Below are 23,580 nucleotides of genomic sequence, written 5' to 3'. Positions count from 1 at the left end.
CCAACTTTATATAGAGCTTCAAAACCACGATGAGCAGGGTTTGCAAATTCCTCCCCCAGTCCCCATCAGTGTCACTGCTGACGCTCAATAGATGGTCTTTCTGCGTGGCAGCGTGCCCTTACAAATGTAAAAAAACCATAAAGCAATCCTTTAACAGTAAGTAGACACTGACCGTACTTGTGCGTTACGAATGATAGACTTCTTGTTACTAGGCAGTTATTAACAAACATAAGCCATACATTAGCCGGGTCTGGTTGCTCAGTGGACTAAAGCACCCACTGCAGGGGCCTGTGTTCGACCTCATGGTCACAGGTTCAAATCCCGGCAGGTCCACTCGCCCTTTCATCCATCTGAGGTCGATAAAGTGAGTTCCATTGAGTTGGGTAACAATAAACATCTGTTATTCAGCACCAGGACACCAAGGGTAATCGTGTGCTTTACAAATACACCTGTTATGTTATACGACTTTGCGAGGCTTCACACCCATGCAGAAATACATCAAGGCTTATAACAAGCTGCCGGTTACAAAATGTGTTTTTATTTATGGCGCCGAACAGCTGCATCGGGGGGTGGGGGGGGGGGGGGGTGGTGTATGTTATCACCTCACGCTGCTCCGGCATAATAAGTCGCACTCAGGATTTTAAGTTCGTGAAAAAATTAGTATTTAATGACGCGTTTCGACAACACAGTCTTTGTCAAAAAGTCATACAGTGACCCGGAAGTGGGAGTGAGTTTAAGAACACTTCTGTGAGTTAATGAACATAGAAAACAGAATGCACTTTAGTTGATAGATTTGACATTTAGAAAACCGACTTTAAAATGGTTTCAGATGTCACATTCAAACATTTCAAATGCCAGTGCAAAAAAGTTGGAATAATGCAAGTGCACATTCAATATTCTTAAAAATGCAGAGAAAAAAGCATTTTGAATGGAAATAAACGCAAAAACGCCAAAAACACAAACCTAGCGCAATGTGCCTGGTGGCGGAAAAATAAAATACTGTCATAGCTAATTCATTGCTATTGTATGACTGATATTGCGCAGTGAGTGATGTGCATTAGGCCTCAACTATTTAATAAATAGGAGTTATTCATTATTAATGGCCAGTGCTAATATTAATAAGTTGAGACCAACCTAATGTCTGAATCAGGAAGAATAAGACCACCATATCAGGTCCACTCAGGGTCACTTAAAGGGAAAGAAAACCACACACAAAATATATGTACAGCGGTGCAGGGAAGGAGGATAAGAAAATTTGGTCAGTATTGTTATGGGTGGAGCAGCCGCTCCTACCACAAAGACCACTAAAGATACTGTTTCAAATCCTTGTTAGTGCATTCAGGACATACGTAAATAGAGGAGAGAGAAAAAAGAGAGAGAGGGACATAGGCTACGCGCTGTTGCTGGCAACTTAATGCGACTCATTGTCAGCAATTATCTGCACAGTCAGAAATTCGCAGCACTCTTGCTAGCCTAAATGTACATGGAGGTCCTCCTCATGGTTGAGGCCTCCTGGTGTCTTGCTGCAAAGTTTTATAATATAGTCAGATTCCAGGCATCGTAGATGACGTTCCCGATCTCCTTCTCTTGCACTCACAGGGACCCTGTCAATACCAAAATATGTGATTTTAGTGTTGATGTCTTTGTTAGCATGCATTAAATCAGTGTTTTGCTATTGCGTATGACATATCGCCATTTTTGATTGCACGCAGGTGCTCAAGAATGCGCTTTTTCACAGGAAAAATAGTACTGCCCTCATACCGTAGGCCACAGATGCAGGTTAAAACATAAACAACATATTCTGTGTTGCAATTGATGATATTTCGTATCTTCCCCATTTTACCATTCGGAAGACTAAATGTTTTCACATTCGTGCTACAGCTACAAGCTTTACACCTCCCGCAAATATGAAAACCTGGGAGTTCCCTCAACCAAGTTTTGGATACTTTGTTTTTTATGGCCAGATGACTATGTACAAGGAGGTCTTTGATCGATTGACATTTTCGGTATGTTCCATGAGGTGTGGGACTGACCAATTTGCCAATTATGACATCGCTCTTGATAACGTGCCAATGTTTTCTCACTATGTTATGAACATCTTGTGGTGCATGATTGAACGTGGTAATCAGTCTCACTTCCTGTCTCCCGCTATCCTTGATCATGGGGATAAGTAAGCTGTTTCTGTCTCTCATGCTGGCCTTTCTGGCAGCTGCTCTAATGTTTTTGCCTGTGTATCCTCTGCTTTTAAACGGCCCTGCATGTTCATAGCCTCCTTTTCATAAAGTTCAAGGGTGCTGCAATTTCGCTTAGCTCTTAAGAGTTCTCCATAGGGGATACTCCGCTTCAATCCAACAGGATGATGGCTATGTGAGTGCAAAATACTATTTCCTGAGGTGGGTTTCCTGTATAGATTTGTTTGCAGGGTGCCATTTCTCACCTCAACCTGCACATCTAGGAACTCTATAGTGGTGGGGTCTGTCCTGCTAGTGAACTCAAGATTCAAGTTGTTGGTGGATAAACCATGGATGAAAATATTCAGGTCATCCTGTGGACCATCCCATATCAGAAAAATATAGTCTTTGTAACTGGTCCACAGGATGACGTTGTTCTGGTAGATTGTATTGCCCTCATGCCATAGATGCTCCGCCTCCCACCACCCCATCAGTAGGCAGGCGTAGCTTGGAGCAAAGCAACTTCTGAGTGCGATTTCTTCTTATGCTGGAGCAGGACTTCTTCTTATGCTGGAGCAGCGTGAGGTGATTATAAAGTAATAGCGGGTCCAGCGCCCGCCTGTCAGCACCGACCCCGACTGGTGGATGGGATCGGAAGAGAGGCTGGAATATATATATAGATATATAGATATAGTTATATAGATATATATATATATCTCTCAGAGGGCTCCTGCCAAATGTGTAGAGAGGTGACTTAGAATGTTGGGGTCCAGCCATGCATCCTAGGATTATCTCTCCAGTTCAATAAACACAACAACTATAAAACATAAATTATAAGGTATGTGAAGTGCAACACAAGGAACGGGAGGCTAAGTACCAGCTATCCAACAGCAAAAAAAGGCCTTCAGTAAGCATGTGGGGTGAGTGTGCCAGTCTAGTGACTGTTGTGGCAGCAACGCCGGAGCTTCTGAGGTGCGAAAGGATTTGTATGACGGAAGCCTCAATGTGTGGCAGTATTGGCAATTGTCACCGACACAGCCTGGAGTCAAGCTAGGCAGCCAAGTGAGGTATAGGGATTCCCAAAGGGTGTCTAAAGTGGTGGTAGTGCGATGTTATAGAATCTCGTCTGCAGTTAGGTTGGGGGGGGGGGGGGGGTGTAGGAAGCCGGCTCTTTATGTGATGTATCAAAAATCTGATATATCCAAGGGTTCTCTGGCTAGTGGACACGGGCTCTATGCAGGCGCGCAATACCCATTGGACTCAAAGGGCTTCAGCCCCCCCCCCGTCATGTGTGGCAGCCCGGGATGAGACAGCTTCCCGGGGTCACAAACACAGCCGCACCCGAGCACTTCACAGGTCTATAAAAGACCATTTGCATGTTAATGAGGCCTTGCTGTTGTTTCACCCCTCCTAAGAGCCTCTGCAGCTCCACTCTGCCTATTGCTTAAAGATTCAGAAACCCCCCCCCCCCCCGAAATCAGCTCCACTCTGCCTATTGCTTAAAGATTCAGCCCCCCCCCGAAATTTTTTCTTAGCCCCCCCCCCCCAAAATTTGGCTCTAGTGGCGCCTCTGGCTCTATGCAATCCCAAAGTGCTCTATCGGGGGGTAGTGTGGTCGAATAGCCTTAGGTTTGGGCCCAGAGAAGTGCAAGAAGGTTGCAAATACACACAATGATTAATAAATGACGCACACGACTCCAGCAGGAGATCCACACCAATTTATAAAAATAGCAAGTATCTTTATATATGTTTAGGTATCGGAGAAAAATCATTTAGGTAAGTAAGTTTTTAAATATAAATTATTTTCACTTTAAAAAGTGCCCACAGTGCAATTTCTGAGTTGTGTAGTGTTATCCTGTGGAAGTAAGAACTTTCTGCTAACAGGTACAGTTCATTGACTTACAGGACCAATCTCCAGGAGTTGAGGTGAGTGGTGGGCAAGGTCCAAGGTCGCACCAGCAGGACACCACCAGTGGCACGAGGGCGGCCAGATGCAGAATGCAAATCTGCGTAGGGAGCCTAATGCTTTTCAATATGAATCGGTCACTGTAAAAGGAGCTGCAGGCTCTGGCTAGGAAGCCAGCCGGGCTGAACCAGCAAGTGGACTCCAGCCTTGCAATGCTCGGGGGGGGGGGGGGGGGAGCACACCTATGGGCTTCTTCGCACAGGGGTGACTGGTGCAGAGGGGTCCTTGGGAATCTGGTTTTTCCTTACCAGAGAAGTCACGGTGAAGTGGGTCAGCTTGTAGAGGCTGCAGGCACTGTCAGGGTGTCCGAGAGAAGTGAAATCTTGATGGGTTTGAACTCTGGAGGGCTGGGGAACCTTGTTGGCCCACTTCAACTCGGGCCGATTGTGACGGGTGCAGTGGTGGCGTAAGGTGTCTGAAGCCTCTGGAACCACCAAAACCAGAGTCTGTGCTTGTGGAATTTCTTCAGAAAAGGTTTGCTGTTCAGAGGAGGTCTTGAGTCATTTTCGAGAGGCAGGCAGTTTTCCCAGGTTTCTGGAGTCAACAGCTTTAGAACGAATAGACTTTGGTGCAGTTTTCGATGAGAGAAGCTGACAGGCCAGCCGCTTCTACTCTCTGCTTTTGCGGCTCTTCAGTGTCCTCTTTTCTTGGGTCATCAGGATCTGCCTCTCTGGTGTCAGGGACTCTCCAAAATACTAAATTTATGGTAGTAGCCAATGGGGTCAGTACGCCCTCTATAACTTCCTGTGGGAAGTGGGCATAACCCTGTTCCAGAATATATAAGTATGCCCTCACAAAGATGGCTACTTCAGAAAAATCATATCCACCTCACAGTAGCCCACCTTTCTGATGGATACATCTGCCAGTGGATTCCTCACCTTGTGAATATCCGCTGCACCAGCATTCCATGGAACTTTTCTTCCCCAGCATTCCACATAGACGTGGGCGATGTCATAATACATCGGCTCCGCTCGCGACTCCGTATGACGTCACCGGAGCCATAAGAGGCCCACGTCGGCGTGATGACGTCAGTTCCCTTTTTTCTGCGCCGTCGACTCGCAACGGTTTTTTCCCAGTGCTCTCTAGCTACTTTGTAGTCTAGTGGTGTAACTTTGTTAAAATCGGTATGTCTTCGACGAGGAAGTCGGGCTTTAAGCCCTGCAGGGAATGCGGAGGCCTGATGTCCATGACGGATCCGCATCAGAACTGTTTATGGTGTCTTTCCTCTGATCATGACATGGAAGAGTGCGGGTGCTGTAGGAGCATGAATCCTAAAGCGCTGAAGGAGAGGAAGACCAAACTCTTCATGAAGAAGATCGGTGAGGAGAAGAGGGGGAGAAAAAAGGAGAAATCCAGGCGAGAGTCATCGACTTCGAGGTCGTCGAAGAAGCACCGCAAGAAGAGGAAACCTTCTTCTCGACGTCGGTCCTCGAAGTCTAGGAGGTCGAGGTCGGCTTCGCCCCATCGACGTCGGAGCAAGGCCTTGTCCCCTTCGCCTTCTCCTGATAAGTCTCCCTCGCCGAAGCGGGCTCCAGCTCGTTCACCGACGCAGTCACCGGCACCGTCCAAGGCTTCGACTCCGGGTCGAGTGGAATCTGATGTTCATTTGGATGATGGGGAGCAGGAGGAGGCTGTTCCGGTGCCTGATGACTCTGTGGCTCCGGTGGATGATTTTGAGGAGCCGACGCCGGTGACTCCACAAGGGGATACAGGGACGGTCCCTTATCCCCAATTCCCGGCTCCAGGTACGGATCCTTCGGGATTTCTGAATGCCATGTATGGTATTTTTCAGAAGGCATCCTTCCCATCCGGAGCACCAGCTGGTTCCGTGGGTCCGATGGCGTTTACACTGGGAGTGCCGCAGCAATACGCTCAGGCTCCTTTTCTGCCCTTTATGCCGATGGCGCCTTCTTGGCCGTTTCCGGCGCCGGTTGAGGATCCGATTTGACCTCGGATGGACCGTCGATCTTCGGAGCCTTCTTCGACGCCGAGGCCGACTCCATCGGCGCCGCCGACTCCACCGACTCCACCTATGGCGCCTCCGACGACTGTGCCTTTGGCTCCACCGACGCCGCGTACGACGTCTACGACGCCGGCTCCCCGGATCCGATCGAGGCGGGAGGCCCAAAGGGTATTGGAGGAAGGAAGATATCGGGCAGAGGTGGAAGAAGGTGAAGTCGACTCTTCTTCGGATGAGTTTGAAGGAATAGAGGAAGCAAGTGGTTTGGATACCACCCCAGAGTGGGAGCATGCTTCTGCAAGGTCTTCTCCTCCACAGGAATTGGCTCCCTACCATGTCGTGATCAAGAAGGCCGCGGAGTTGTTAGATCTGCAGCTGCCCTCTGTGGAGTACAAATCCAACCTGCTTACAGAGGTGTTGCACTCTCCGACGTCGGCTTCGGAGCCTTTGTTACCTTTCAATGAGGCTCTCTTGGAACCAGTGTTGGAGGTGTGGAAGAAGCCTCTATCAGCTCCGGCGGTTTGCAGACGGGTGGCAAGGAGGTACAGGGTTGCACCAGGAGACCCGGATTTTTTATCCACGCATCCTTCTCCGGAGAGCCTAGTGGTGCAGGCTTCATGTTCTAAACATGCTTCGGGTGCTTTCCCCCAATCTCCTGCTGATAGGAAGTCAAAGAAAGTTGATCAGGCGGCCAAAAAGACTTTCTCCTCAGGAAGTATGGCGTTGAAGTCCTCAAATGCCACATGCTTGCTGGGGCGTTATGTTCATGCCCTGATGGACTCTATAAAAACTTTGGCCCCTAAGTTACCTGAGGGGGAGAAGTCGTCCTTCTTGGAGGTTGTTGCGGACACTCAGGCAGCTGCCAGGCAGGTGATCCAGTCTGGGCTGGATACGGCGGACTCGGTGGCGAGGATTATGGGGTCGTCCATTGCTGCAAGGAGACGGGCTTGGCTCCGTTCTTCAGGTTTTTCAGCAGATGTCCAGGCCACGCTGGTAGATCTGCCTTTTGACGGACAGAAGTTGTTTGGGGAGAAGGCAGATTCTGCCCTTCAACGTTTTAAGGACAGTAGGTTGACGGCGAAGTCCTTGGGTCTGCAGGCTCCTGCTAAGGGTTCAACATTCCGAAAGGCTAGGGGATTCGGAAGATCATCTTTTCGTTCCTTCCGTCAACCCCAGCAACAGCAGCAGAATCCCCTCTATCGCTCCTATAGAGGGAAGCAAAGGGGTCGGAGAGGTTCCGGTCGCAACCCTTCTTCCTCCTCCTCCTCCTCTGCTCCAAATGCTGCTTCAGGGAAGCAGCCCTAGATCCCCCATCCCGGATCATGTAAGACCTGTGGGGGGTCGGGTGTCCTATTTTCTACGGGGTTGGAAATCTGTTACAACCGACCTTTGGGTTTTGAACCTCGTGGAGACTGGGTACGCCCTTCCCTTTCGGGAGTTTCCTCCCCCTTACCCTTCTTGCCAAGGTTTTTGCTCGGAAGACCATCTGCTTCTCCTGCAGAAAGAAGTTCTAGCCTTGCTTCAGAAGGGTGCGATAGAGGTGGTTCCGGAGCAGGAAAGGGGTCAGGGATGCTACTCCCGGTATTTTCTGATCCCCAAAAAGGACGGCAGATTGCGTCCGATTCTGGACCTCCGAATCTTGAACTTTTACCTGAAACAGGAGAAGTTCAAGATGCTGACCCTTGCGCAGGTCCTTCAAGCGTTGCAGCAAGGAGACCGGATGGTGTCGCTCGACTTGCAGGACGCGTACTTTCATGTCCCAATCCTGAAGCCGCACAGTAAGTATCTCCGTTTTACGGTTGGGTCGCAACATTATCAGTTTGCGGTCCTCCCATTTGGTCTTACTACTGCACCTCGAGTCTTCACAAAGGTGATGGCAGTGGTGGCTGCTCATCTCAGGAGGTCAGGGATTCCGGTTTTCCCCTACCTGGACGACTGGCTTCTGAAGGCAGAGTCCCCAGAGATGGTGCAGCGTCATCTGCAGGTAACATCTCAGCTGTTGTTCGACTTGGGTTTTTCGATCAATGTGCCCAAATCTCACCTGGTGTCCTCTCAACGCAACCTGTTCATAGGGGCGGTACTGTACACTACTGTGTGTCGAGCATTCCCTCCTCCTCAAAGGATTCTCGACATTCAGGAAATGGTCCCTTTATTCCACAATGGAGCGGTTGTTCCAGTTCTGAAGGTTCTTCGCCTGCTCGGTCTGTTCGCCTCCTGCATTGTGTTGGTCAACCATGCACGCTGGCACATGAGGGCGCTCCAGTGGTGCCTCCGCAGGCAGTGGTATCAGCACAACGGGGATCTTGTGGAGTCGATCAGGATCTCCAGAGAAGCTGCAGCGGATCTATCTTGGTGGAGCGTGGAGGGCAATCTGTCCCAAGGAAAGCCTTTCCATCTACCTCCATCGGTGGCCACAGTGATAACGGATGCCTCCACCCTAGGGTGGGGTGCTCATCTGGGAAATCTGGAGATCAAGGGTCTTTGGTCTCCAGAGGAAAGGTTGCTTCATATCAACCTTCTGGAATTGCGGGCGATTCGTTTGGCACTCAAGGCCTTCCTCCCTTCCCTTCGCGGTCAGTCGATTCAAGTCCTGACGGACAACACGACCGCGATGTGGTATGTCTACAAGCAGAGAGGAGTAGGGTCTCTTTGTCTGTGCAGAGAGGCCCTGCGTTTATGGTCCTGGGCTCAGGACCATCAGGTTTGTCTGATGGCAAATCATCTGGCCGGGGTACTGAACGTGCGTGCGGACAATCTCAGTCTGCAGTTCTCCGCCGATCACGAGTGGAGGCTCCATCTGGAGGTGGTTCGTCACGTCTTTCGGACGTGGGGAACCACTCGAGTGGACCTGTTCGCCACCCGCGAGAACGCGCACTGCCCGTCATTCTGCAGTCTCCAGTTTCCGATGCAGGGTGCGCTGGGGGACGCGTTTCAATTGAGTTGAGACTCACAGCTCCTTTACGCGTTTCCTCCCATACCCTTGATTCCTTGGGTTCTGAGGAAGATTCGCCAAGACCGGGCCCAAGTTATTTTGGTCGCCCCGGATTGGCCAAGAAGGGTGTGGTATACAGATCTTCTCCACCTCTCCTCGTGCCCTCCGCTGCGTCTCCCTCTGACGGCAGACCTCCTCTCGCAGTCGAGGGGCAGGTTCTACACCCCCACCTCCAGAGCTTACACCTTCATGCCTGGAGATTGAACGGGGCAACCTGAATTCTTTCTCTCTCCCATCTGATGTGGTGGATGTTATTTTATCGGCCAGGCGACACTCCACCAAGTCCATTTACTCCTACAGGTGGTCCAAGTTTGTTAAATGGTGTGGAGAGAGATCCATTGACCCTTTGAAAGCCCATCTTTCTGAGTTGCTCCAGTTTGCCCTTTCCTTGGCTCAGCAGGGCTGTGGCCACGGTCAAGGGCTATCTTTCGGCCTTGTCGGCTTTTCTATGCCTTCCGGATCAACCGTCGCTATTTAAATCTCCGGTTGTTCTGAGGTTCATCAAGGGCCTTACAAACATGTTTCCTCCCACTCCTTTTGTAATGCCACAGTGGGATCTTAATCTTGTTTTGACCTTTCTGATGGGGTCTCCTTTTGAGCCTCTACATAGCTGGCTGTTGTCCTTTAAGGTGGTTTTTCTTGTAGCCATAACCTCGGCAAGGAGGGTGAGTGAGCTTCAAGCTCTTAGTTCCAAACCTCCTTTTCTTTCCTTACATGCTGAACGGATGGTTCTCAGGACCAGGGCTGCCTTCCTGCCAAACGTTGTTACTCCTTTCCATTTGGGACAGTCTATTACCCTCCCTGTTTTCTATCCACCCCCTCATCCTTCTAAAGAGGAGGAAAGACTCCATCGTCTGGACCCAAAGAGAGCTGTCAGCTTTTACTTGGACAGGACTAAAGACTTTCGCCTTTATGATCAACTTTTCGTTGGCTACGTTGGTCATTCAAAGGGTAGAGCGGTGCACAAGCGCACATTATCAAGGTGGATTGTCCTTACCATCAAGATCTGCTACACCCTGGCTGGTAAGACTCCTCCTGAGGGTATTCGTGCTCACTCTACTAGAGCTAAGTCTTCAACATCTGCTCTGGCCCGGGGTGTTCCTGTGGCAGATATTTGTAAAGCCGCGACTTGGGCCTCCCTCCATACTTTCGCTCTGGGATGAGGAGGGAGGGCCACTTCGCGCTCTCGGTCCTGCAAGACTTTTTGGTTTAGGAAGGTGGACACCCTCCTCCGGAAGTGGGGACTGCTGTGGGAATCTATTCACAAGGTGAGGAATCCACTGGCAGATGTATCCATCAGAAGAACAAGTTACTTACCTTCGGTAACGCTTTTTCTGGTGGATTCAGTATCTACCTGTGGATTCCTCACTGGCCCACCCGCCTCCCCGTTGTCCACCTTCATATGCCATAGGATAAGTCTTGTTTGTGATGCTTGTACATTTGGCATCTTTCTCCTTTATATACTGTGTATATGTGTTGGAGTGTTGTATACTGTGTATTCTTTGAGTTTGTCGTTGGTTCGCCTCGAAGGCACGGAAAAAATGGGTGGAACTGACGTCATCACGCCGACGTGGGCCTCTTATGGCTCCGGTGACGTCATACGGAGTCGCGAGCGGAGCCGATGTATTATGACGTCGCCCACGTCGACGTGCAATGCTGGGGAAGAAAAGTTCCGTGGAATGCTGGCGCAGGGGATATTCACAAGGTGAGGAATCCACAGGCAGATACTGTATCCACCAGAAAAAGTGTTACCGAAGGTAAGTAACTTGTTCTACGGGTGGTACTAGCCTGGAGGCGGCACGCCTACCTGACTAGCTTATTATCCCGCCGGTTCAGGTGCCAAGTGGGTTTTGTATGATGGATGGATGGAGGGTGGGTTCCTCTCATGGGAGGGGAGCCAGTTTCGCATTCCAAAGACGGCAACTTCTTTCAAACTCGCTGACCCCAGGAAGTTAATCAGCAGTTCATCCTGTGGGAGGGGGTGTTACACCCTCTTCCTAGATAGGCTTTTTTCTGGGTCTCCTGAGAGCAAAATCTCTGACCCTAGGAGGTCAGAACAGCGTCTGGGGTGGCAGGCTGGCAGAAACCCATCAGCAAGGACACCAGAGGCTGGTAGGTCTACAGGGGGCACCTCTAAGGTGCCTTCTGGGTGCATGTATTCGTAAATCCAACACTGGCATCGGTGTGGGTTTACCAATATGAGATGTTGGATACCAAACGTACCTATTTTCAGTGAAGACATCATGTAGCTGTGGAACTCCTTTTCACCAGTGTCCAGCACATGTTTTAAATGGCTTACCTGGTCACTTGTACTGGCAGTAATAGGACTGACCAGCCCCAAGCGCCCTTCCTTGGGGCTGTCAGACCTGATGTAGGGGTGACTTGGAAATATTACATGCAGTGTTCAGGGACATGGCACACAGAACAGGTTTTCACTTTTGTCTGCACCAAGATACTCAGCCTGCAATCGCAGTCTTGCATGTGCTTGATGAGGGGTCTGTTAGGGTAGTACAATTCGTGCTGCAGCACTTTGGGACCCTATTTAGTACCCCAAGCCCTGGGTACCATTTACTAGGGCTTCATATAGGATGCTAAAGGTTTTGCCAATTGGGGGAGCAATTGTACTCTTTTGGAAAAGAGCTCTGGCACTCGGGACCTGGTTAGAAAGAACCCACTGCACTTTCAATAGGAATCGCATCATTTACTAGGCAAAAGAGTGGGGGGGTGACCATGTCAAAAAGAGGAATTTTACTACAGGGAGACTTTATAGTTCTACATAAGACGGCTAAACTAAATCCAGACAAATCAGGCTGCCAAAAATGTATGTATATACGTACTGTTCAATGAAAAACACACTTGTCTGACCACAAGGAAAGCGTACATATTACAACACATCAGTGGATAATCCTCTGATTAAATCTTACAACTTAATGTATGATTGAGTGCTTGTCCTCTTAAATAAAAGGAGTCCCTTTTTAATAATGCACAATGTCATGTGTATGAATGTGTTGCGTATATGAGATGGTTATGACTGTTTAGTATGACTGTTGGATGGTTGTGAATGGGGTCAATGGTAATGCATTTTATGATATGTATTGTAAAGTAATTGATATTTTGGTTTTGTTTGTCAACTTTGACATTTTGTTTTCTGTACGCGACTAGCATAGAACTATTGTATGTTTGTCTAAATTGTTTTTGATATGAATTTACATAAAGTTTTCACACATATGAAAACTATCTTAAATACTGTGCATATTTAAGGAAATAAATATATGAACATTTTTTTAATAAATCAGTTGGTTTATGTGTTCTATGGTGTACCCGCCTCTAGTATGAGCCCTATGGGGGCCATCCAGTAAAGGAATATAGGTCAGACAAGAGTGTTTCTCATTGTTAATTGTCACCCCCCCCCCCTTCCCTCCTTACTCTTGGACCTTAAATTCAACCTAGGGGGTACCTTTTTCTTATAGAGTGTATATACGTACTGTAAACAATCTGCAAAGAGCATTGGCAAGGCCAAAAGGTCACAAAGGCGAGAGCTGCTGACTTTACCAGTGCTTGTTTAATCTGTCATCTACAGTGATGGTTGTGATTCACCATGAAGGAAGCAGTGTAGAGCTGCTACCTGTTCCTAATTATTTAGAAAGTGGCATCATCCCAGGTGGTTGGGTGGATGAGAGAAATACCTCCATTCTTCTGTGCTTACATAATTCTACCAGTTATTTCCTAGGTATGGCGCCAGATTGTACAAGCTCAATTCTAACGCTGTTGTATTTACTCTATATTTTACTCTATATTTTACTTCCTCTGGGCTGTCTTCTTGCTGATCAACCTTTTCAGGGTTTATTTCATTTCTGGTAAACCACTGTCTCAGCCTTCCTGTTGTCCCGTGCTTGTCTACTATTTTATGCAGTTTAAAACAGGAGGACTGTGTGGTTGATGGCATTGGCTAATATTTGCAGCACAATCGATGCAGTTCTGTCTTCATTTCCTAAACAAAAAAAAAAGGAAAAAAAAAAATCATGTACTTGGAAAAGAATGTAACAAACATGGCCGCTGGTCTATTTTTTTTTTTTTTTTTTTTTTTTTAACTTGTTTTTTTTTTTTGTACAATCACATACAACTCAATATCCATCAGCATACTCCCTGAGGATTAATCCAAAGCCCCCCACCAACTATATAGTGCATAGTACGAGGATATGTGAGTCCTTCCAGGGCTGTGCGTCAAATCAACCAAGAAACCTTCGTAACTAAGTCCCTACACTGAAACACAATGAAAACTTTACATTCCCTCAGTCCCCACCAACCAACGCAGGTAGCCGTCTCCGTCCTCTCGTATCATGCAGTCCTAGGAATAGCTATGTGTTGAGTTATGCGATGTACCCCTCTTGTTCCGGGGCTATCCCCCCCCCGTCCATGACCTGCCCTTCTCTGTCATCGTTTGACTCAGTCTCGTAATGTTTGTACTAGCGCCTCCCATGCAGCCGCCGGCTCTAGCGCCTTATCGTTCCGTCTGTGCGCCAATTGATACCGCAGTGCGCTTTCACTGGTGGCCCATTTGAGAAATTCACCCTTCCATCTTTTACTGGTGGGACCCACTGTTGGTTTCCAACGTTTCGTAATTTCTCGTTTTGCTAATAGAAGTCCCATATCTATGAACTTACTCGTAATCTTATTCTTGGGCGTGTGGGGGAACCAGTGTAGTATACTGACGGCCATATCAAACTCCAGTCGCCTCTGTCACCTCATTCAGGGTATCCCCCACCTCCTTCCAGTAAAGACCCAGCGCCGGGCAAGACCACATCATATGTTCCAATTCCACCCCTGCTCTCGTACATCTGGGACACGCTGCCTCTTTGACCTTAAAATATTTCTGGATTCTCCCAGGTGTCAAATATGCTCTGTGGAGGATATAGAAGTGCACTAGCTAAAACCTTGCGTTCCTCGTGCTCTTCCAGGCACGTCGTACTATCTGCGCCCAAGCCGTCTCCGGGATATCTTTACCTAGATCAGTTTCCCATTTGCCCTTCAATACAGCCAGGGGTGGCAGGTTTTCAAGAAGCATTCTAGAATACAAGCACGTGACCGCCTTGAAGGTCCCTGCCGTCATCATGGTGTACTGGCAGGCCATCGACGTCTTAGGCTCCAGCAGCCCCTCTCTCCAGTGCGCCTGAATCGCTCTAGTAAGCGCTGCGTGCAACAAGAAACCTCCCCTTGGTAGATCAAATCTCTCTTGGAGAGTTTGGTAGGGTAGCAGAACCCCGTCTTCATATAGATATGGCCGCCGGTCTCTTAGTACTGTAATTTTCGCTTTTTACTTTCAGTTGTTTGCTATATGTTTTGTTCATTATTTAACTACATAATTCGAAGTTGCTTAGCTGATTAGTACAGTCTGAAAAGTAGATGACTGAGACAACGTTGTTTGCTTTCTAACAACGTGTCAAATTTGCATCTGCTTTTACAAATGTACATTTGTGTCTGAAAGTTGGAAATCAGAAAGCGTGGCCTGAAGGAATTCCATACTTCTGTCTTGCATCTTCGTCCCTTCTCTGACACTAGATTTACTAATTTCACAATTTACTGACGTGTATTGAGTTCAAAGTTTGATACGTCCTTGTTAAATGCTTCTGTAATATTTCACTGGTGTGCCTGTCTGAAAAATTGATTCTGTATACTTCTCTTCCTCCTGAGATCACAGTTTGGTTGTCTGGCATTTAGTTGGTAGCAGTAGCAATGTACAGGCTTAAATTTGCATCAGTGGATGACTATGTAGTAGTCTCCATTGGGGCGAGGGGAGACTGAACAGTGTGTAGATTGGTTGTGAAACACTCTGTATCCCCATTTACATAGTGGTCTAGTTGAAGGAGCATTCCCTCTGTAGGTGAAAAAAGTAACGGAAAAGATTGGGTGTTTTAATTTCCACTTTGTAATCTTGGGAATTTTTGTGATTTCCCTAAAAAGTAGGAAATGTGCATATATCATGAAAGGAATGTAAGATTCAGAGTTTCCACAACACAAAGGATATGAGTCTAGAGTCGTGAGGCATTTTGGAAGTGATGTTGCTTTGCAAGAGTTGCACTATTTCATTCAGAAGTGGTGACAAGGAACACTGTCTAATATTGCATTTAATTTTAAGTGCTTTACTCGAAGCTGTGTAGATGCATTAGCCATCTCGGCCCTTGTCACTACTCTAGTATTGCTACATGGTGTGCAATTTTCAGCAATAAATGATGTACATAAATGTTTGAGTTGACGGCGCCCTTCACTTTATGCTTTCAATAGTGCATGCTTATTTTACTTATAGATTTATACATGTTTTCATTTGTTGCAGAGAAGAAATTCTTTCAGTTACTGGTCATAGCAGAGATATAGATGTTTATATCCTAATAGTGTTGCTGAATGTAGGACATTGAATTGTATAGTCTTCTGCTCCCTCAGATAAATGGATGACGCAATCTGTGTGGGGAGCATCCTTCGATTCCTGGAAGGCTTGTAATGCTGGCCACTATTAGAGATCTGAGGTTGTTGCCATCTTATGCTTTATGAATAAGGCTCCCTGTTTTCCATTTTTACAGATAAATACAGACAGAAAACCATTTATTTTCCTGTCTGTATTTATTTTTAAGTGTGGATAAAAAAGGAAATTGGCTTGTTTTTGAATGATTATAAATGCTGTCAGTAATGACTGCCAGGCATAAAGTGAGCAGATTGATAGGTAAGGCGATAAAAAAAAAAAATATATATATAGGAATTTTAGTGGAGCCTTAAACAGCAGTAGTTTGCACAACCTTGATACTAAAATGTACACATTTTCTTACAAGTGCATGTTTTACCACCGGAGTGTCTATATATCATTGAAACCTGTGAGGCGTTCAGGCATGAGTGCACATTAAGTGGTTAAATAAATGCAGAAATATACACATTTCAGCTTCATTTTTTCACAAAACCTAAAATAAATACAGGTAAAATTTGTAAAAAATAAATATGGATAAATACAGATGGAAATGAAAAATATGAATACCATAAAACCGGGAGCCATATTTATGAATAACACATGGAATCATCTGAAGTCATTCCTTTGTATCACTTGCGGCTAGTTCAGAATTTGATGCCCAGAGATGTGGTTTGATTGTTAAAGGTCAAACATGAATTTGTCTGCATATTTTTAGGCTCGCTGTAGCTTGTCTAGTGTTCCTGCAGCCGAAGTAGATTGAATCACAGTGGAAGTACTGGAAGTTGATAGCAGTGGGGTAGAAAGAGGATCGGATAGATCACCCACAAAGTCATAAGTGCTAGTTTTCAGGAATTTTCACACACTATACAAGTATATGCCAGTCTGTGATTTCTACCCCTTATTTGGCTATTGAGTTGCTCTCGTGACATATTACGACCCTTGTGTGGTTATATGAAGATCACTGGGCACAAGCGTGGAATGTACTAAACGCAGTACACAAACACAACTCTTATAAGTGACAGAATTCATTGAGTCCGGGATTTCATGAAGTCCTGTGAAGTTAAGAACTGGGCAGTCCTCTTTATTAAAAACTTGCAATACTGTGCGCAGCAACTCTGATCTGTCTGTTAGACCGGTCGACTGGGAAGCTACTACCTTTTTAATTGCACTTGCCATGCCTTTATTTATCCGTGGGGAATGTTGAATCCAGCCTTTACATCGGCTTTATGAATGCCCATGGGGCTTCAAATTCGGCAAATGTCGCAGCTTTCTTGTTTACTTGAAAATTATGATTGAATTCTGTTTGCTGGGGATTCCTGGTTTTCATGAATAACTTTTTGTATCTTGCTTCCTCCGTGTCTCTTACAAAAGTAGAGAAAAGAGCCAGTTCAGCTTCACTGATAAAACAACAAGCATTTGCAATGCAATAGGTCTCGCATTTGCAAAACTTTGAGCTACTGGCATTGTAAATGACAAACCTTTTACGTACGTGTTGGTTTTCAAAACAGATAAATAAAAGGCATTGCCATTTACAATGCTAATAGCTTTTGATGTTGGTTATGTAAACTGCTAGTGTGTCAGATCCTAAAAGTACAGAGTTAGTTCATGAATTCAACTTTGGAGGAGATTCTATTTCTAAATATATCTTAGAAGCCAATATAATTGGGGAAAATGGCTGCGAGATTCAGCATTCAGCCTTGTTTTTACACCTAAATCGTCTGCAGTTCAGAGCTCGTATTACACATGTGGTTCTTAATTCGGCGCTGTGAAGTAGAGATGGGAGAGAAAAGGTGCTGTGAGGGGGAGAAACGGAGAGGTGGAGGGACCATTGAGTTAGTGGAACTCTAGGAAAATTGAGACTTGGAGACCGGGCAAGCCAGTTGAACAGGAGGAGGAAGGAAAATAAAAGGTGAAATAAACAAGGCTGACAGCCCTGCGGGGTTAGAAGAATGATGAACATCACATCGTACAAAGCCCTGCAAATACACATTTTACAGAGCAAATCCCGATGGACACAGGGCCGGTGCTGCCATGCCTCCGAGGGACAAGCTGCCAGTCTCAAGCATACACAAGGTGCTTTTCAGATAAGGCAGAGGATAAAGTGTGTCCAGCCATCCTGTAATCGGCCTAGAATCACAAGTGGACTAATCCACTTACCAAAAGCGCCCTGTAATTTCCTGATTACAGGCAGTGCTGATGACCCAACCGGCTGGAATCAGCCCACGGCTCCAGACCGAGGACGGGGCAGCATCATTTGACTCCATATTAATGTCTGCTCTGAACCACAACATTTCAAGGCATCTGGAAACCCGGGCAGCACCGAAGAAGCCGTAAGGTGTTAAGGCTGCACTTGTGGCTGGCATAGGAGCACAGGAGACAGCCAAGGGGTTGTAAGGAGGAAGAAATGGCAGTCAAAGGCAGAAACTATGGGCTTGGCTGCCTGGAGGGAGGAAGAGTTACAGACTGCAGCAGTGCCCACAGAAGCTACAGGTCGAGCACCGGGGAGCTATAACAGGGTAACACAGGAGACACTAGATTCACAGCTGTGCAGGGCAGTGTTGTTCCCTCACTAGAGTGATAACACAAGAAGGGTAGGTACTGTGAGAAGGATCCAATACACAGGTGTAAAAACAACACAAACACAAATGGACTAAAGGGTAGAGGTGAGATCTACTTTAAGGGCTAAGAAGCCACTGACCGTGAAACACGACTTCCAACTGGTGGCAGCAGCTACTCCCTTGGTACCCCTGGCACTGCCCGTCTCCATCACTGGCAGCATGGCCCATAAAGGCAACAGCAGGAACAAAAGTACAGGGGTCCCTACACACCATGTTTCACTTCTGTATTTTCCACTATTTGCCCTTCCCCAGCCCCTCGGCTGCAAACAGACAGCTGCCAAGAAGCCAGCTGGGCGAGCTAACAAATGAGCAGGGAGAGCGGAGCCAAGGGTCTGGCTCGGTTCTGCGAGCTCGTGCACGAGCCGAGGCCCGAACGTTTTTGCCGCAAATCATACAACAAACCTCATGTTAACATATGATATAGCTCCTTCAAAGTTCCATTTGTTTAAAAAAAAAAAAATAAATAAAAAAAAAATTCTTGAAGATGCAGAAGCGTTTCACCTTCGTACATCTGAATATATCACTTCAATCAGAGGCATTTATTAAAAATGATATTGTTTTTAAATTCCTTTCCAGTGCCCTGAAAACAATGACATTGGTGAACTAAGAGGCAAGTCACTTGTGCGGGATAAGCTATAATATGTGGCCGAGATTTTTAGATGGAGTAACAATATAATGGATTACACCAAACACAAGAAGTTTCTGTACAGCTCACATCCTTAACTTGCATATTTGAAGGGGGTCTATTATGTGATCACCAAAAAAAGGATCCTTGGTAAAATAAAATATCTGTTGAGGATCACACCATTATTTTGAAGCCGGAAAGCCGGGATTGATCCCAAGTTTTCTAGTCCCATTTGTACATACAGTACAGCCACTAAATGAATATCTTTCTCTTGCCCATTTTACATCCAAGGTTACGGCTTTGCCTATAATTCTTGGTGCATGAGGGTAGAGCGTAGGTGGGAGACAGATGACACATGAAAGCTCTGCTCCCTGGAGGCTCGAAGGTCCAAGAGAACCCCAAGCTGACCCAGAACCTGGCTCCAGCTTTCAGTAGCTCACTCACCTCTGCCCAGGCGTATGGCAAACATAGTTCCTACAAGGTGATGCTGAAAGGGGGTTAATAGGTGTGTGAATGTATTTCTGTTATCGCTGGCGTTCTAGTGACCCAACGGGACCCAAGTAGGGTTATCACCTGGTCACTAGTTGACCAGCATGAACAAACAACGGCAGTGTTGCTCCTTTTGACCTGTACATAAGGTTGCGGACTGTGGAGAACTGCATGGCCTCAAACTTGACTCTGATATTTGCCTGGTCGCTTCTAGAAGTTGCGTAGAAGGTGTGTAGTGATACCTTCTTATGTCAGTTTAATTGTTAAAGATGTGTGGTTTCAGACTATACTAGAAAAAACACTGTAGAACAATGGGATGTGCCTCGCGTATCTAATCACATATATAACCACATGCTTCAAACATTAAATTACAAAAAATAACTTCATTTATTGATCAAGGATGATGCATCACATATTCAGGCTAGTGAAAATGACGTCATGAAAAGACTGCATCTGTTCCACCTGAGACTTTTCCCCCTTAATGCTGTGGCTCTCTGCCTGACCAAAGACAGAAACAAATCTTAACTGACTTGTGACTTCAGATTGTCTGCGGTATGAATAAGGATGTAACAGCCCCTGGCTGACATACACCAGTTCAAAACCAAAGAAGGACGGCAGCACAGGGAGGGTACACGCTGCTCACAGCACCACCGGCCTCCTTATCACCACTGGAAATAATCGCACCAAAAACAGGTCTAGCTTGATCAAGGGGCAGTCATGATCTCCAATTCTAACATGCATTGTTCTTTACTGGTGTCCCTATGCAGGATTTTATGCTTGAAAATGAGTAAGGAGACCCTAAATAGGAGGGCTGTTCTAGGGTTTAAGTTGTCCATGCTTGCAGCTTTAAATGAAGTGCAATAAGGCCAGCATGTTTGTATCGTAGAGAGGCCACCATTGTTACTGCTTTAAGAGACTTTAGAGGTTTGGTTACTTCATCCTCAATGACTGAGATTAACTCCTGGAAGGAGCCCAGCATGGTGTGGTGGTGCTGGCCTCGCGATAGTGGTTGCATTTAACACAATTACCATATTATTCACTCTCAGTGGCTTGGATTTGGAGTTGAAAAACTTCTACAGGTTTTCAAAACTGTTGAGGGAGCCAAAAATGGAAGGGGAATTTGTTTCTTCTAAGTTAATGCCAATTTGTAGCCCTTAGTTTGAAAAGGCAAGCCATGTGACCAGCGAATGACTTCGATTTCAACCAGTGTCTTTACAGGGCTAGGCTGCTCCACTTTAACAATTTATGTTTTCTGTGAACCATTAGTCTCTACCTTTTTTATATTTATCATGCTGGCATTTGAGATGGTCACTCGCCAGTTTGGGTCACCCCCAATTTTAACCTCGGCCAGATTAGTTGATGGGCATGCTAGCTGAATGCAGATTGACAGCGGGGAAGTCTTCAATTAAGGTGTCTGGGATCTGTCCTCTAAAGATGCTTCAACCAGGAAGAGTAGTTCTGCCCATTTAAGTGTTGCTCTTGACTTGTTAGAAGCCAACACGAGGTGAACCAGCGTGTAGTGGGACCAGAATTCTAGGGTCATCAGAACATCAGGTCAGTAGTATGACTATGCACCCTGGACCAGTAGAGCAAAGCACAGATGGTTAACCTCTGTAACCAGCCCTTGAGTGTAAGAGTTCTTGGGCTTGTCAGCCCATCTATTGAGCTTGTAGAGCTGAAATAAATGGCTGTTGAGAGACTTGAAGTGCTTAGCCAGTTTAGAAGGAAATGTGCTGCTCTGTGGAGTAAGGTGTGTAAAAATGGCCTAGATTATTTAAATGTTGGTACATTTTGCTCTACAAGTGGAAAAAAGAGTAGGTGCAGCCCTTCTTTCCTTGTCCATAACTTTTTTATAGTTTGTTGCTAGGTTAGCGTGGCAGGGGAGCTGAAGAATTATTGAGTCCAGTCTCTGTGCTACCCGGGAGATGAAGTGAGTTGTCTGTTAGGGTGGATGTTGATATTGCTGCTGTTCTTGGAGACTGACCTGGTGGTGAGAGAACCACTTCAGCAGCTAGTAGGCATCCAGACCTAATGTGGGTTCAGGAAAGGTTTGGCCCAAGTGGTGAGGGTTGTAAACCGGTTCCAGTGTGTAATGTCTTGTTGAATGAATGGGCAATGATGGGGGCAAATTGATGTGGACAACCCATTGGTGGATCCAGAGAGAAGAGTCGAAGTTGAGGGCTTTACTTAGTTTGAAGACTGTAATGTAATAAATAGCCAAACGAATGCTAAGGCATCCCAAAATCCATTGAGCTTAGAAACCAGTATATTGTGGGCTAATTAAGGAGTTTGACAGCTTGGCAGTTGTAGAATTATTTGAAATGCTACAAATTACTGCCAAAAAAGAATCCAATCGTTAATGTTGCTGTTTTTAGAGTGTATTCATGAAGTTGTAACTTTTTTTTTTTTTTTGTATCTTTCAGTAACGCAGAAAAATAGGGGTCTATTCATGAAAGCATTTTTGAGGATGTGAAGTAGCACCTCAGTGATGCTCCTTCATGCAGTTTCAAATGCCTTCACTTGTCCTCTTGTGTATGGAGTTCTCGCCCATGATTGCATAGACTTCCACATATGTATGCCTACTTTGAAAACGTAAACGGGCGCTTTTTACTACAAAGTAGGAGGAGGAAATCTACAATTAAGCAGATGCACAGAGGGACATGCACCCACCTACAAAAGGGTAAGCCAGTTGCAGTGCACCAAAGTTACTCATTTACACCAGCAGTCCCACAGCTCAAACTCGCTCAAATCTACTCCCGTCAAGCCTTCAGATACCACACGCAAGTACTCCGTTAGCTCAAGGGAATCACATGAAACCCAGTGGAGGCCAGGGACAACACTACCAGCACTGAGCCAAACACACACAATCAATAAATGAGCCTATAGCTTTGGATATAATAGGCACCTGTATACATCACATTGTTATTTTTCTTTTAAATATCACCAAAAAATACAAAAAAAACTCTTGTAAATATGCAAATCACATTATTAAAATGTAAAGATTCCAGGTGCTGCACATACGTAGATAATTGAAAAGATGTAAATTGTAATTTTAATTAAACCTTTACCTCACATCTGAAACTACACAAAAAGAGAAACATTCGACTTTGCATTTCCCAGTAATACACACCCACTGTCTACACAACAGTGGCTGATGTCCACAACATCTTGTTGCACAAGGAAGAATGGCACTGCCCTGGGTGTGGTCTCTATTTAGTGCTCCCAAAAGTGATGTTAATCAGTTGTGCATTGTTTATTTGTGTACTATTCACCTCCAGTTTTGCCTGCCTGTTTTCCTGTTATTTCCTGTGGTTTTTTTCTTAAATAGTGTAGCCTCAGATCGCTCTCTGCCGTTGTTTAACTACATATAGCAGATAGATGTCTGAAATACGCCTGTAAAGTTGCTACTAGTAATGTTGCTTTTTATGGGCATGCTTATCCCTCTACCCCATGAAACACTGCAGAGATGCATACGCTTACTATTAGTTGTAAGTCTCCACCTAGAGTTGCTTAAATTGCATCAAAGTCAAGTCTTCTGCCTAGGCATACGTGTTAATAGCAGTGCGCACACATTTTTGTTTATTAAATTACAGAAAGTACGTTCAAATGGAAGGACCTGTAGTCCAAGTGGTTTGGTTTCCATTCTATCATTACCTTGCTGTTATTGTGAAGTTGATGGATAGTGATGTTAATTCTGTTGCCTTCGAAGATTCCTTTGTTGCTTTAGTCATGGTAAGCAATCAAGGATGTGTCCTCAAAAAGAAAGATTAGTTCAGTTATGATGCTACAGTTGTGAAAACAATGATCGCGTACGACAGTGAGTTTCAAAGTGCAAAATCGGGCGTGGTTTTAGACTCCTTTCTTCACTCGTTTGTGTGGAGGAGTTTGTTTCTCTCGGTGACGGTTTTCCTTTTTCCTTTTTCCTTGGGTTCATTAAAGAGGACATTACCAAGTGATCTGGCGACCGGTATTAATAGCGGGATTGGGAGCAGGTGAAAGGAACCAGTCTGCATTAGGGTTATTTGGCTAAGAAGGAAGCTGGGAGTGATGGCTGCAGCCCATTCCGGACACAAGTGTTTGGCCCGGACTGTGTTGTAAAGGTGTCGGAGGAAATATGGCTTAGCCGCAAGAGATAATGAGGGATCTTGGAACTGGGGAGCCAGGTTCCAATCCTGGGCTCAAATTCCTGTCATTCTGGACAAACCCTTTTTTCCTGTGTCGTTGCTTTTCTTTTTTTAAAGTAGAACGCCTTTATCTTCATTGTAAAGCTCTTTAAAGTCGTTGGGCCTCGCATAGATGTCAGTT

At 45.9% G+C, this 23,580-nt stretch overlaps 1 protein-coding gene across 5 annotated transcripts in view; it reads left to right on the top strand.

The window, feature by feature from the left end:
• The window catches only part of PABIR2 (PABIR family member 2), a 214,870-nt gene that overhangs the window by 40,012 nt on the left and 151,278 nt on the right, over positions 1-23,580 (top strand). The gene's annotated exons all lie outside the window — the stretch shown is intronic.

This window comes from Triturus cristatus, chromosome 5_2 (genome assembly GCF_964204655.1).
Source record: "Triturus cristatus chromosome 5_2, aTriCri1.1, whole genome shotgun sequence".
In the NCBI taxonomy this organism is placed as follows: Eukaryota; Metazoa; Chordata; class Amphibia; order Caudata; family Salamandridae; genus Triturus; species Triturus cristatus.
This window is presented reverse-complemented; position numbering and strand designations above follow the sequence as displayed.